The 15,428-nt window shown below is 52.4% G+C and overlaps 1 long non-coding RNA gene across 1 annotated transcript; it reads left to right on the forward strand.

The window, feature by feature from the left end:
- Positions 1-572: 572 nt before the first annotated feature.
- On the forward strand, positions 573-6,468 carry LOC106025806 (uncharacterized). Its single transcript, XR_001199369.3, has 5 exons — positions 573-815; positions 1,411-1,546; positions 1,852-2,027; positions 2,536-2,572; positions 4,359-6,468. It is a non-coding gene; the product is annotated as an uncharacterized LOC106025806 (long non-coding RNA).
- The last annotated feature ends 8,960 nt before the right edge of the window (positions 6,469-15,428 follow it).

Raw genomic sequence — 15,428 nt, forward strand, 5'->3', positions numbered from 1 at the left:
CCCTGTCCCAGTGTGGGCCAATAAAAATGGGTGTGCGTGTGCTTTCCTGCTCCGCGTCTCAAGGGAGCAGATTGGGGGAGCCGGACTTTCTGTGGCGGCGCCAGGGCTGTGAACCCCCTACAGTGTCGGGGAACCTGGGGCGCTGCGCGCAGGAGGCTTCAGGCTCGCCTAAATGGGGACTTGGTGAGGGTGAAGAGTGTGTCCTCGATGGCTCCCACAAGGCGTCCCGATTCCACCGGAAGGGCTGTGTTTTGGGTGGCGCTGTCCCCAGCTAGGGACAACAGGGAAATAGGGGTGAGACGGGGATGGGATTGGGACAGCCGGCGCGGTAAGGGTTAAGCCCGCTCGGGCCCTGGAGCCGGCGCGGCGGGGTACCTCCTCGGGCGCGCTCGCTCGTCCGAGGGTGGCAAAAGTTCAAGCTTGTAAAGTCGGGATTGGTCCCGCGCGGAGGGGGGGAGGCCTGGTCCCCCCTCCCCCTCCTGGGCGTGGCGCCGATTGGCCGGGCCGCTGGGCCGGCACCGCCTTCCCCCAGCGTGCGGCGGTCCCACCCCCTCGGCCCGGCGGCCCGCCCCTTTCCGGGCAGGAGCCGGGCCCCGCGCTCAATGAAAGAAATTCCGCTACTCTCATTGGCCCGGGGCTGGGCGCCAGGTCCCGCGGGGCCTAGGGGCGCCGGCGCGCGGGACTCCCTCGGGTGCCCACGCTCGGGGTTGGCGGTGAAAGTGCGCGGCGGGGCCACCCCAGGCTGCCCGGGTCCGTGTGCGCGGGCGGAGGGCGCAGTATGCTGAGAGAGGCCAGGAGTCTCAACCTAGACCCAGGTACTGCGCGCCCCGCGCTGTCCGGAGAGGCGATTTCCCCCCGGGATGAAGAGTGGGACGAGAAACGTCCCCAGACCCAGCCTTTCCTGCTCTGGCCAGTTCCACATAGCTCCCTTGACTTGGGGGTCTTGCTTAGAAATATGGGTCTTGCAACCCAACACAGCAAAGACCGTCAGAAAGGGTGTCCAAGTGCTCGAGCAAGCACCCCAAAACAAAGTTACCCGCAGTCAGAAGTCACTCCCACTCTGGGGACAAATTAATGTATTTTAATTATTTTTTGTTTTCCTAGACAGGATCTCACTACATATCCTGGCTGGCCTTGAACTTACTAGGTATTGTATAGCCAAAGCCGATCTTTAACTCACAGCCATCCTGCCTCAGCCTCCTGAGTGTTGGGATTACTGGCCTGCGCCACCATATGGGGCTAAATTCATGCGTTTTAAGATACAAAAAGGAAACTAAACGTCAAATAGATTCTTTGCTGCTTCAGATGCTGATTACATTAACAGTGCCTGGCTGTTTAAGACAATGGTCCTTGTCTTACCAGGACTCTATCACTCGCATCTATTAGCAGTATTACTTTTTCCATGTCCAGATAGGGAAACTGAGGCACAGGAGCTTGTCCATTTACTTCACCTTTGAAAAGCGGGCAGTGGTGAGAGTGCAAATGAGCCCAAACAAGCAGCATACACCAGCAAGTGTGCCCACCCCAGCAGCTGGGAGTCGTATATGTGAGTCTGTGGCCCTGCACACCCTTGAGGGCAGGGGTTTTCCAAATGCAGCTGGGAGTCCACCTCTATGGGACCTGCAGGAGTCACAGGGAGAGGGTGGCCCAGCTTGCCCTAGTGGCAGAAGGGAAGGGGCGGTGAGCATGGGGGGGGGTGTTTCAAGCAGCGCGCCTGTGGGGCTTCCTCTGGGACAGAGAGGGTTCCAGGATGCCCAACTCATTACCCCAGGAAGATGTGTGCTGTGCTCACCCCAGGATCTTGGTGCCCCACTGCAGAGAGGGCCCCAAGACTCCTGGTCTGTGTTCCAGTCCTAGGTCCAGGAGACACTTGTGCCCTGGCTGCCTTCTCCTCTGGGTACAAAATCAGCCAAAATGTGCCCTCTGTTCTTGTTTCCTGGGAGATGCAGCCCTGAGTGTGAACATGCTGCCTACCCTGAGAGCCGTGAACCGGGAGTCCCGGTGGGCAGACTCTGCACTGAGCCCAGGTACTTTCCTCTGCCCCCCATCCCCCGTCTTAAGAGGTGGGTCAGGAGTTGCGCTGCAGGTGTTGGGAAGTTAAATGGCAAGAGGCCCGGAAGCTGCCCTCCTTGCCTGTCTCCGAAGCCCAGGAGGCATCACCAGGGCGGCAGTGCTGGTCCACCCCCACCTCAGGTTCCCAGGCCTGGGCAGCCTAGTGCCTGGCATGTGTGTGGCCACTAGAGGGTGCCTATCGCGGCAGGGCCTCCAAGTTGCAGCGGCAGGACCCCCAGGCTGCCGGTACAGCCAGGCAGAAACACAGGCTGCAGTGTGGAAAGGATGCGTGGAAGGAGGAGGGGAGGACCCTGCTGCTCCGCACCAAGTGATTCTGCCCGCCCTTCTGTGCCCGTCCTGAACCCCGGCACCACTTCACCTCCCTCCTAGCATCACTACCAAGAGCTTGTGCCTCTGTGACCCATTTTTGAGGAGGATGCAGAGGTTAAGCACAGTAATTTGTTCCAGTCTCGTTGCTCCTAGGTGGCAGAGATGAGACTTGAACCCAGGGCCGCTTGAGGTAAGTGTGGATTTTAACACCTGCTCCTAGGAAAGCACTCTGGTCCTTGGCCCTGGGGAAGCTCCACACTGGCTGGGAGGCAAGAATGAAGACCATGAAGCAGCAGAAATTATGCCAAGCAGAGCTGGCTTCTGAGTGGCAGGAAGGGGCAGGCTCAGAGGCCACTTCACACAGACACAGACGTTGCAACCATCTCTTGCTTCCCTGGCTCTTTCATTTTTTATTTTGAGACAAGGTTGTGCCATGTTGCCCAGGTTGGGCTTGAAATTGCGTTGACCTGCCTTAAGCCTCCCAGGGTCCGAGATTACAGGCATGCCTCACCACGCCCTGCTCATGACAAAGTCTGGAAGGTGGGGTGGGGACATAGCCAAAGCTGTCCTCCAAAAATTACAGGACAAAGGGCAGCAAAACGCAAGCCAGGCTCGCCTGATATGTTCCCAGACATCAGAGAGCGACCAGGTCAAGAATTCCCAGGAGGACAGATTGTCACATGAGCCTCCTTGGACCTTCGGGCTGTATTCTAAATTGCTGAGGCAGTACGGGGCTTCTGATCCGGCCTCTGCTTTAACAGACTCCCCCTAAAGGCCTCGCGGGTAACAGCACACAGGGGTTGTTGCTGTGGCCCAGGCTAGATGGGTTGGGCGGAGATGGGATCCCGGAGACTGGGAAGCAGCTCTGAAGCCTTGCACATATTATCCATCACTGCGAGACAAGAAGCACGCCTGGAACCCCGGCCATTGGGAGGCTGAGGCAGGAGGACGGCTGAGCGTTTGAGGCTAGCTTGGGACTACGTAGTGAATTCAAGGCCAGGCTGAACTACACAGTGGGACCCTGCCACAAAAAAGAAAAAGTTACAAATACACATAATAAAATGTTCCCAGTATCCTCCTGCCTCAGCTTCCTAAGGACTACCATGCTTGGCTCCATTTTAAATATTAGTGCTAACCCAGATATTTTAGGAAATAGAATACAAAAATTTCCATGGTTTTTTTTTTTTTTTTGCCTTGTTTTGTTTCATTTGCTTTCTGATTTTTTGAGATAGGATTTCGCTAAGGATTTCCAGCTAGCCTCAAACTCTCAGTCATCCTCCTGCTTCAGCCTCCTGAGTGCTGGACCTAGGTGTGCGCCACCATGACTGGCTTCACCGGAGTTTCTGAACCAACATGAGAGGCCACAGAAGAATACAATGGTCCAGCTGGGTGTGGTGCTGCAGGCCTGTAATCTCAGCCCCCCTGGAGGCTGAGGCAGGAGGATCAAAAGTTTGAGGCAGCCTGGACGATTTAGCAAGACTCTCTCTTAAAATAAAAATTTTTTTAAAGGACCAGGTGTGTAGCTCCATCATAGAGGGCTTAGCATCAGATCAGTCTCCAATACCACACACACACACACACACACACACACACACACACACGAGTCACAGTCATTGGAAGCAGCCCCTGTGCGCAGCCCCTTTTGGAGGAGGCTTCTTTTTCCAGCCCTCAGGTGGTGCAGGGACTCTTAGGGACCAGGGCATGGTCTGCAGAGGTTGGCATTCAGTGCTGTTCCACATTGCCTGCGGGCACCCTTGACCCTCCAGTGGATCCCTGACTCAGAGAGGGTGCCCATCCGGCCTGGCTGGCTGTGGGTCCCCCTTTTCCTTCCCCTTTCCACTCCATGGACCCAAACAGGAGCAGGCCTGCTCCCCAGAATACCTGGAACTCCCTGCCACCCCTGCCAGTGTAGGAGCCCCCATCTGCCCAGAATGTCTGGCCTCCTTTTATTCGGAACTAATGTTTCTTCCTCCCAGAAACCAGGCCCAGCCTGAGGCTCCTACATTCGGCGGCCCAGCAACATCTCTTCATCCCTCCTTCCTCCTTCCCTGAGCTGACAGTGCTCACACCCATCCAAGAGGCCAGAGCCAGGCATCGTGGCGAGCGCCTGTCATTCCAGCACTTGGGAGGTTGAAGCAGGAGGATTGCTGTGAGTTCGAAGCCTACTTGGACTCCATAGTGAGATCATGTCTCTGGAAAATTTGTTTAAAAAATGCTAATAAGAGGAAAGAGATTAGTACACTTTGCTTCATGAACATGATATCGATTTATAAATAAAATTGCGGCCTACCATCCAGCTGCTCAAAAAGACATGGGCAACCTTGATGGAGAAGATGGATACATAAAGTGAAACGAAACAATGCAGACAATTTTTGCATCCATTTCTTAAAAAGTATATATGCTTGGAAAGACACACAATAAGCTGGTGAAGGTGGGTTTCTCTGGAGGGGTCCTGGGAAGCCAGATGCTGGTGCATTATCTTTTGTCTCTGTGCTCACTGGAGTTTTATTTGCTTTTTAAAATGTATTCTATCCACTAGATCAGACTTGTACCTGAGACCAAATCTAAACAGTATCAAAGGCTCAGTAAAAAGGTGTCTCCTGGCTGGGTATGGTGGTGCGCACCTGTGATCCCAGTACTCTGGGGGGTAAAGCAGGAGCATCTCAAGTTCAAGCCCAGCCTGGGCAACTTAACAACTCTATGAGAGCTTGTCTCAAAAAAAATTTTTTTTAAAAGGCTGGACTTCAATCTCCAGGGCTGCAAAAACAAAAACAAAAAAAGAGGGATCAGAGTCCCTTGCAGTTGAAGAGGCCCTTTAAAGACTCTATATCCAAAACCTCCAGTGTAGAGTGGGAACTAGGTCTATCCCTGTCAGTGCAGTGTGCACCCAGCTCTAAACACAAGCAAGTGGGAATGCCCTGTAACACTCATCTGGGGCTAAAGGCAGTAGAAACCCAGGCAAGCTGCCTGGAAGAGGGACCTCTTTGAGCCAGGCCTGGGTGGAGAGAACAGGCAAGGTGCGGAGAAAATTGGGAGCCCATGGTGGGGAGCAGCTTCTGGGAGCCTAGCATGGGGGCCCTGCAAGGCCCTGCAAGGCACTGCCCCAGCCTCATGCTGCAGCAGGGCATCCCATGCTGCAATGGCCGACCATTCTCCCCAGTAAGGTGGTGCTGTTTGGGGGGTCCCAGACAGGTGAAGTGAAACAGATGGTGGATGATCCCTGTCTGACATCAATAATGTCAGCAATTAAGGATTTCGAGTGAACAGATGGTGGTTGCCACTCGCTGTATTGCTGCTTGTCGAATAGAACTTGAACTTGTTAAAAATGAGCCCTGGCTACAAAAGAAGGGCAGGGTCCTTCTGAATGCAGTACTGCGGGTTCTGAGTCCCTTCTGCTTGGGCAGCCAAATGCCAGCCACAGTGGACCAGACTGGGAGATATGCATGGAAATCAGCTGTCTGTCTGTCTGTTTTTAGACCCAAGGTCTCATGGAATAGCCCAGGCTGGCCTCAAACTCACAGATTCTCCTGCTTCAGCCTCCCAGTTACTGCTATCAGCTGTCCAGGGCAGGGAGGACAGTTGCATTTTTCAACATTCTTGCTTGCATGACAGCAAAGGGTGACACATTTTTATATATCGCTTCCTTTTTCTTTTGTGAAACATACCACATGCTTTTGCCTGATCAGAGTCACGAGACTGCCCCTATCCTCCTTTGTACTTGGCATAGCCCTGTGACTACTTGGGCCAGTAATACATGAACAGAAGTACTGTGTGAGACTTCTGGGAAGACTGCATAACAGGAGTTGCCTGGGAAGCATTTTCCTTTGACTTTCAATCCTTCCTTCTCTAGTCTAGAATATGGATGTGATGGCTGGAACCCTGGAAGCCATCAGGAACCATGAAATGACCTTTGCAGATACAAGGCATACACTGAGGGATGGAGAGCATCAACAGAGAGGAGCCCAAGTCACTGATGCCTCCTTCAATCCAAAATGCCAGGCCTGGATCACCTGCCTATTTGAGTGTGTTTGCCTGCCTTGCTGACCTCTAGTGGAAAGAAGGATATTAAAAGGAACCTTGAAAGTATCGGTCATTTGTAGTAGTCAGTTTTCCATCCTGTGATCAAAGACTTGACCAACAACTTGCACAGGGAAAAGATTCGTGGTGGCTTATGGCCGCTAGGATTCAGTCCATTAAAACCAGCTCTGTGCCTTAGGCCTGTGACAGGGTAGGAGCATCATGGCAGGAGGGAATGATGGGTGAAAGTTGCTCACCTCATGGCAGCCAGGAAAAAGGGAGAAAAAGAGATAAAAAGGAAGGGGCCAGGGCCAAAGCAGAGCCCCTCCGCTACCATGATCCATGACCTTCAGCTAGGCGCCCCTCCTGTCTCCTCCCTTTCCCATAATGCACCAAAGGACAAGTTCTTCAATGGGCCCATTCACTAGGGATGGCCACAGGTGTCAGAGTGTGTCTTGCAGATGCTGGAAATGAATCTCCAAGGTGACACAGTCCTCACCTGCATAGCTAAGAGGTGGCAGTGTGACCCTGGGTCACACCTGGCCCTGGCTCTGGAGGAATTTCCCAGTGCACAGCTTAGATGGGAAGGGGTCCAGAGGGAGCTGTCCCGGGTGCCCCAAGGTGAGCACAGCACGCTGAGGGCACGTGGTTTACAGCAGCTGCCATCCTGGGCTCGCTGGTAGGTGACATTGGCATGGTAGGCCCATAGCACCAGCTTTGGGCACCAAAGCAACATGAGACTGGGGAGCCAAGTGTGGCCTGTGTGACAGCAGCTTCCTCTCCTGCTTCCATGTGGCCCTCTCGATAGGTATCCAGGGCATGGCCATTGTCCCTGAGCTCACCCCAGTGTCTGGACACAGGCAGGTCCCTACCAGAAGCCGGAAGGAGCGAAGCCATGATCCATTGGGCTGGATTGCTCAGGCTGGAAATCAGGGGCCTTGTCACCTGCACCACGGGATAGTTTGTTAACAGTGGGCCTGTCCTCTGAACACAGGGTTTGAAATGTGTGCCAGTGCTGTTCAGGTCATTAGTATTACAGCCTGGCTCACAGAGGCAGATAGTGAACGAGGGTCCAGATTGGGTGGCATCCACTTCACCCTTAGGAGGATAGGGAAACTGAGGCTGAGAATCAGTGACACCTCCCAGGGAGGTGAGATGGCTGGAAGAGGTCTCTTGCCTCTGGTCTCTCTTGCGTCACCGTAGAGGCACACATTGCCATGAATCCTCCTCAAACCCTCCCCTCGCTTTGAACACACATCCTATCATTTTTGCCACTTTCCAAAAGCACGTCTCCTTTCCCGAGTGTCTTTCACTGTGCTGTCCTGGCTCCTTCAAGGTCCTGAGTCCATTCAAAACATTGACTTTTCAGTCACTTTGCTGTGCCCCATCCTGTGAATCAGATGGATGAGGACACCTCACAATGCTCTTACCAGCCTGCCTTTCTGTTGGATGGCATTCACAATCACACTTCCTAAAAACACTCACCAAAGAGGACACCCACAGCAGCTACAGGGAGCAGCAAGCACGGTGGGCTACGTGTATTTGAAGACGGGCAATATTTTAAGTGGCTTCACGGCAATTTTTTGTACTTTGTCTTTTACTGTAATAATTTTTCAATTTAAATGTTAACTATATTTTGATCACCTTTTGTACATATCTCAGGCTCTCTAGGCCAGTTGTTCTTGGGTAAAAAGTCACCTTGAAACTCAGGAGTCACCCCAAAACAAAAACTCACATTATGGCTAACAAGGCTGCGGACCAACAGGCCGCTGCTCGGGGCTAGCTCAGCTGCCATGACTGATGATGGGCAGTCAGCTGGCGACAGGAAGGGCTGCAGCTGTGTGCCACCCAGCAGATGAGCAGCAGATGTGTCAGTCAGTTATTCATGGCTGCTGAATAACAACCACGCAGCTGAGAGCAACATAGGCTTGCGATTTTCCCACAGTTTCTGTGGGTCAGGAATTAAAATGCTGCTTGGCGAGGTGCTCTGGCCTGGAGTCTGGAACATAGCTAAATCAAGATGTCGGGAAGACCAGGTTGGTCCTCTTGAGATGCTAGTTGGGGAGCACTGGCTTCCACGTTCACTCCTATGATATCGGCATGGCTTGGATCCCACTGACTGCTAGGTGATGACATCATTTCCTAGCCATGAGCCAAACTCTCCGAGGGGGAGCCAGCAGGAAGCCCAGAAAGGGAGACCTAGATAGAGCCTCGATTTCCCCCAAGTTCCAGACACACTGACCATCACTAGGGTTGGTGTGGGGAGTCAGTTCCCCCATGTACCCCTAGAGCCTCAATGGCCTCAGCCTCCATACCAATGTAGAAATAGAATCCATTGCGCTGAGCTGGGGTTATGGGACCTCCAGCTCTGTGCCAGTGTGATTCCAGGCAGGTGACCTGACCTCTGTCTCACCTACTGTCACCTGTATTGAGGGTGTGGCAGCACCTGGCCCAAGTGGCTGCTAGGACCTGGGGAGCCAGGATGCTTGAAGAGTGAGCTAACCCTAACCCTAACCCCAGCCTAGTCACCTGAGGGTCACTTGGTCCCGAGCCCACTGCATCTTGTGGGCATCTCCCTCATGGGAAACCCAATTCCTAAACCTCCTGTGTGGATGCCGTATGGAAGAACACAGCTCCATTCTGAGAAAGAGGCTGGGAGCTGGGGACCCATGTGCCCATGATGGCTGGGAACAATCCTTCCAGAGTGCTTGACATGGGGCAGGGGAAGCAGAAGCCCTTTCCCCACCCCAGAGGACCCCAGTGGCCTCCCCCATGCTGGTCCCAGGGGAGCAGGGGGCCGAAGCTGTCCCACTTCCTCCTCCTCCCGTGTCCGACCCCTCCTCCCGGGGCTGCCTGTCTTCAGGAATTCGATGCTATCTGGGCAAACAGACAGTCTGTTCCCAGAGGAGACAGGGCGCCTCTGGGAGGCCGGCCTCTCCCCAGGCTGGGCCACAGTAAACACCAGGGCCTGTGCTGTTATCAGTTCGGCCCAGCACAGTGGAGACAGTCTGCCTGCCCGGAGCCACTGCAGGCGATAAGCGGGGCCGTCCTGGGGCTGCAGCCCGGATCCAGCAGTGGGAATCTCGGGGTGGCCCTGGCACAGGGCCTGAACACCTCAAGCAGGGCTGGGGGCTGAGTGGGGGGCTGGATGCCTGCCCTGTGACTTCCCTGTGAGTGCTAGGGAAGAGGACGCCAAAGCTGGAGTGGCCAGAGCCCAGGGCCTGGTGTGGAAGGTCCAGTCTGCAAAGCCTCCTTGGTCTCTTTTTTTTTTTTTTTTTTTTTTTTGTCTTTTTCGTTTTTACCGGTACCGGGGATCGAACTCATGACTGCCTGCTTGCAAGGCAGGCGCTTATGCCGCTGAGCTAAATCCTCAGCCCCGCCTCCTTGGTCTCAAACAGACTCTGTCCCCTCTGTGGCCTCTGCAGACAGGCAGCTCCTTCCCTGTTTCCAAGTCCATGTGCAATGAAATGAATTAATGAAGCCCGGCACAGTGGTGCATTCCTGTAATCCCAGCCCTTCTGAGGCTGAGGCAGGAGGATTGCCATGCGTTCCAGGCCAGCCTGGGCTGCACACAGTTCGAAGCCAACCTGGACTACATAGCGAGACTCTGTCTCGAAACCCCCAAGTGAATAAATAGAATGAATGTATGCATGGGGAGCACTCCCTGCTGGGCCCAGCAAGTGTCAGGAGCAGCAGAGCAGCACCCCATTATCCGTGCAGTGACCCAGGTGTTTGTCAGTTGTGGTCATTATGTCCTGGGTCTCTCAGGTCTCTGGAGGGACGAGGCTGGCTGTATAGCATCTTATCTGTCCCATCTGACAGGAAGAGACTCCATACAGCTGGGCCAGGAGATCCCCGGGATCCAAACTTCCCCACCCAGCCTCAGCCCTCATGTGGAGCTGGAGGAGGCCACAGTTCCATGCCTACTTCTCTCCAGGGCCTCAGGGCAGAGTGAGCTCCTGGGAACTGGCAGGCAGCTCCCCCACAGCACCCCAGGAACTAGCAAAGGATGGAATTCCAAATTGACCGGTGCTGCCAGGGAGCCCCAGGAGGAGCCCTTGACTGGGAGTCCAGCAGCTCTGGGTCCTGTCTCTAAGTCCACAGTGATCTGGGGTCATCGATCCCAGGTTCAGCAAAACACAAGCAGGGGCCCCCAGTGAGCAAACTCTGTGTTCTTCCTCAGCACTGTCGTAGATGACAGACTGAGCTCCCTGGAGAAAGGACAGAGGTTGAGACACTGAGTGACCACCCTTGCCAGACCCTACCACCACATGCTGACACACCCCAGGGGGCCCCAATGACGATGAGTCAGCTCGGCCTTATACCCCGCGCTTATGGGCTGGGTAGGACACACTGCACACACTTAAATCCCGGGGATGGGCTCCTGCTGGAGGAAGAGAGAAGAAGGAGCGGGGCACGGTGGTGTGTACTTGTAAGCCCAGCACTGGGGAGGCTGAGGCATGAGGATCTCTGCCAGTTCCAGACCAACCTGAACTGCACAGTGAAATTCTGTTTCAAAAAGACAACAACCAGAGAGACACAGAGAGAGAGAAGAATAAGCTAGGCATGGTGGTGTTCAACTGTGACTCCAGCACCCTGGGAGACTGAGGCAGGAGGATACAAGTTTGACTCCAGCCCAGGGGAATTTAGCAACTTAGAGACATTATGTCCACAGGGACAGCGGGACAGGTCAGCATGAATGGCTTGTGTATCTAGGATGTGTTTGGGTGTGGTGGCCTAACCGGGATTCTGGAGCAGGGTTACAGCAGGATGAGACTTGTTCTCTTACTGTCCTCTTACCCATGATGCTCAGTTGTAGGCACTGGGATGGGAAGCAGATTCTAGAAGCCCCGGGACAGAGGGTGGGAGTCGGGGCCACCCGGAGCTAAGCAGAGAACACACGTGGGGAAAAGTGCTGCGTCGGCTGGAAGTCACACAACTGCGAGGAGAGGAGAGCCAGGACCCAAGGCCCTGCTGTCAGCCTGGAAAGGGTTAGGGCGGCCCAGGCCGGGGTCGTGTGGGCGGGGCACAAGCCGGAAGGGCAGATTGGGCGGGCCCTCACTGCCAAGACCTGGTAGGGGCCAGCACTCTCTCAGTGGCCCCTGCAAGCCCAGCTACCTGTGCCCTGTTTCCCAGTCACTGTGGTGCTCTTGAAAGGCCTGTGCCAGGCAGATGCCAAAGGAGATGCCCGCTGGATGCCAGGGCAACCCAGACCCAAGATGCTGGACTCAGCCCAGAAACACCCCTGCCCAAATCATGGCATTCCAGGCTTTCACTCCCAACCTGCAAATTATACAAGCTGGGGTCTCTGCCCTGCTGTGCAACAGGGCCTGGGGATCGGAGCTGTGTCTTCCCCAGCTCTTGCCCCCTAACAAGTCTATCCCGATTGTCTTCCCCCATGCTACCTGTTTCTAGGCCCCCTTAATGTAGTGCCCTGACCTGAAATATGCTTCCCTCTGACTCCCAGAATTGTCCCTTCCCAGCATGCTTTGGGCCTTGCAGGTGCCCCCCCCAAGTCCTGGTCTCCACTTGTGCCCAGAGTTCCTGTCCCCCAGATTCACACACTGAAACCCCAATGCCCAAGATCTCAGAATGGGATTACATTTGGACACAAGGCCTTTAAAGAGGTGATTAAGGGGAGCTGGGCACGGTAGTGCAGGCCTATGATCTCACCCTCACTGTGAGAGGCTGAAGCAGGAGGATCACAACTTCCAACCCAGCCTCAGAAACTTCAGAACTTAGCAAAATAAAAAGGGCTGAGGGTGCAGCTCAGTGTGCAGACCCAGGTTCAAGCCCCACACAAAAACAAAACAAGAAAGGTGACTAAGGCAGGTGGAGGCCGCTGTGATGGGCCCCGAACCAACGGACAGTGTTCTTAGGGCATCTGGACATAGAGTGACAGCAGGGACAGGAGCTGTGGAGAGCAGCAGGCGTGGACAGTCAGCCAGAAGAAGCCTGGAAAGGGGTGGCTGGAGATCCCGAGCCTGCTGACACTGGGCTGGATTTCTTATTTCTTCCGAGAGTCGTGGCTTCGTGGACCCGTGTCACTCAGTTTCTGCACAGCTGCACATTTCTTCTTCACGTATCTTACTTTTAACTTCATTCATTTGAAGTACGGTGATGTAATGTGTGAACACAGGATCATTGTCATCTTGGTAAATAAAATGACTTCCTTATCATTACAAAATGATACCTCCATTTCTGGTATTAACATAACCACTCCAGCTTTCTTTAATTAGTGCTAATATAGCATAATTTTTATGCTTTTACTTTTAACTGATTTTTAATGTGTATTTAAAGTAGTTGTTTTCTTTCTTTGTTTTGAGACAGTGTCTTACTGGGCAATTCAGGCTAGTCTTGAGCTCACTTTGTAGCCCAGGCTGGTCTCAAATTTGCAATGATCATCCTGTCTCAGCCTCCCCAGTGCTGGGCCACACCCAGTTTTGTTGCATTTTCTTCTCACCGCTTAGTTCAGACCGGCCTGAAACTCACTATGCAGGCCAGGCTGGCCTCGAAACTGCAACAGCCTTACTGCCTCAGCCTCCTGAGGGCTGGGATTACAGGGGCCACCCTGCCAGCTGAAAGGAGGCTTTTTGAACATGGCATCACTGACATGTTTGGGTTTAAACCTATTATTTTGTTATTTTGCTACTTGTTTAATGTTTGTTTCCTCTGTTGAATGCTCCCTTTTCCTTCCTGTCTGCTTTTTTGTGATTGTACAGGAATAGTTGTGTGTGCTGCTATTTGCTCTGTCACTGGCTTGCTAACAGCGGCCTTTATTGTGTATCCTTTGCTGAGCTGGCTCCGCCTAGACCCCATCCCACTACACACAGGGCCCAAACATTGGCACTGATGTGTTATAAACTCTACAATACATTGTTATTATTTCCCCTTGACAGTTTGTTATAAAGATGCAAAGTAATAGAAACAGTCTTAACACTCGCCTGCCCACGGGCTGTGGAGTTACCATTTCCAGATCTGCTGTTTGTCTGTTTTGCTGCTAACGTGACTGAACCCAGGCTCACACATGTTCAGTGCACGCTCCGCCATGCTGCACCCTGCCTCCTGGTGGGCCTCGTCCCTGGTGTGGATCTCGGTTTCTGTCAAACATCAGATGCTTCTGCTCTGCTTCACAAATTTCCTTTAACAATCTTTTGGTGGTACTGAGGGTTAAATTTGGGGCTCACATGTGCGAGGCAAGCACTTTACCACATCCAGCCCTATTCCATTTTAAGATCAGGGTCTCACTGGGGTGCCCAGATTGGCCTTGAACTTAACAGTCCTCCTGCCTCAGCCTCCCAAGGAGCTGCGGTTCTAGGCGTGCACACCTATCTTAGCCACAAATCTCTTATGGGTCTACTCTTTCTTTTCTTTCCTTAGCGGGGTCCAGTTATACATATTCTTGGCCTCTTGAGTTTGTGGTCCTATAGTCCTGAGTTTCCTGCTCACTTTTCCTGATTCTTTTCTCTCACTGTGTTTCTTTTGTACAGTTCCTTTTCCTGTGTCTTCAGGTGCACTGTGCTTTTTTTCTATAATATCAAATTTGTCTTTAATCTTATCTCAGATAAATGTTTTTAATCTCTAGAAACTTGCTTTGGATGTTTTCGTGTGTGTGTGTGTGGTTTCTATGTCTCCATTTTAGATGTCCAGTCTTTCTTTTGGCTTCTTGAATGTCTAGACAACAATTACAGTAGCCATCATAATTTCTCTTCATTATGACCCATTAATAACACTCTTTTTTTTTCTTTTCTCTCTTTTTTTTAGTACTGGAGATTTGAACTCAAGGGCCTTCACCCTGAGCAACATCTCCAACCATTTTTAACTTTTTATTTAGAGACAAAGTTTCATTAAGTCACTAAATTGGGCTGGACCTCGAATTGTCCTGTTTCAGCCTCCCACGAGGCAGGAACTTCAGGCTTGTGCTAATGACTCCCTTTTCATTGTGTGTTACCTCTTCTTTCTTGTATGAATGCCTGGTGATTTTTGAGTAGGTGCTATGCATAGTGCGGGGGACAGAACCCAAGGCCTTGTGCGTACAAGAAAAGATCTACCACTGAGCCACATTCCCAGCCCCAGCATGGTGAACTTTGCCATTAGTTAAAATCCTTTTGTATTTCTAAAATCATTATGAGATTAAGTCTAGGATGAAGTTGTGTCACTTGGAAAGTTTGATCCTTCTAGGTCTTGGTCATAAGTTTTATTAGGCAGGACAAAAGGAGCATTTAAAACGGGCGTGGTGGCTCATGCCTGTAATCCCAGCACTGGGGAGGCTGAAGCAGGAGGATCATTGTGAGTTTGAGTCCAGCCTGGGCTACAAAGTGAGTTCAAGGCCAGCCTGAGCTGCACAGTGAGACTCTGTCTCAAAAAGAAAAAAAGAAAAAAGCATTTAGTCCCAGGCTGTCGCCTTACCTGGCTTTTCCTGGTTCTCTAAGGGCAGCCCCTGAGCAGTGATGGTTTAGGTCCGGCCAGGAACAGGCATCTGATGTCTCCTCCCCAGAACCTTCACCTGCAAACGCCACCACCTATTGTAACCACCCTCCCCCATAAAAAAAGACCCCATGATGAAAAATGGGGCAAGACACCCAAGATGATAAATGGGGCAAGATGACATCTTTTTAAAAGAAGCGCTTTTATTTTAGCTGGCCCAGCGACACAGTGCAGGTGGAATTTGCAAAGCTGTGCAACTGAGTTAGAATTTTGACTGATTTTTATAGTTCATTTATGATTAGCTCATTGATCATTAAGTACATAGTGATGAGAAACAGAAACAAGGTGGGCCTTTGTTCCCCTTTGCTTGAGGTCAGAGGCATTTCACAGTGGGTGGTTAGCCAACTCATAGCCCTTGGTCTGCCAATTCCAGGAACATTTGTCTCTCATGAAGGGAACAATGGTTGACACAGCATCATTTGTCTCTTACAAGGGGAACAAAGGTTGACACAGCAAACAGGTTACTAAGGTGGGGGGAACAACCCATACAGAACAGCATGACGACACGGTCAGTTAATTTACAACAAATTTATAACAGTGTG

The sequence above is a fragment of the Cavia porcellus genome, unplaced genomic scaffold, assembly GCF_034190915.1.
Source record: "Cavia porcellus strain 051 isolate PalLab524CR breed Dunkin Hartley unplaced genomic scaffold, mCavPor4.1 scaffold_10, whole genome shotgun sequence".
NCBI classification, from domain to species: Eukaryota; Metazoa; Chordata; class Mammalia; order Rodentia; family Caviidae; genus Cavia; species Cavia porcellus.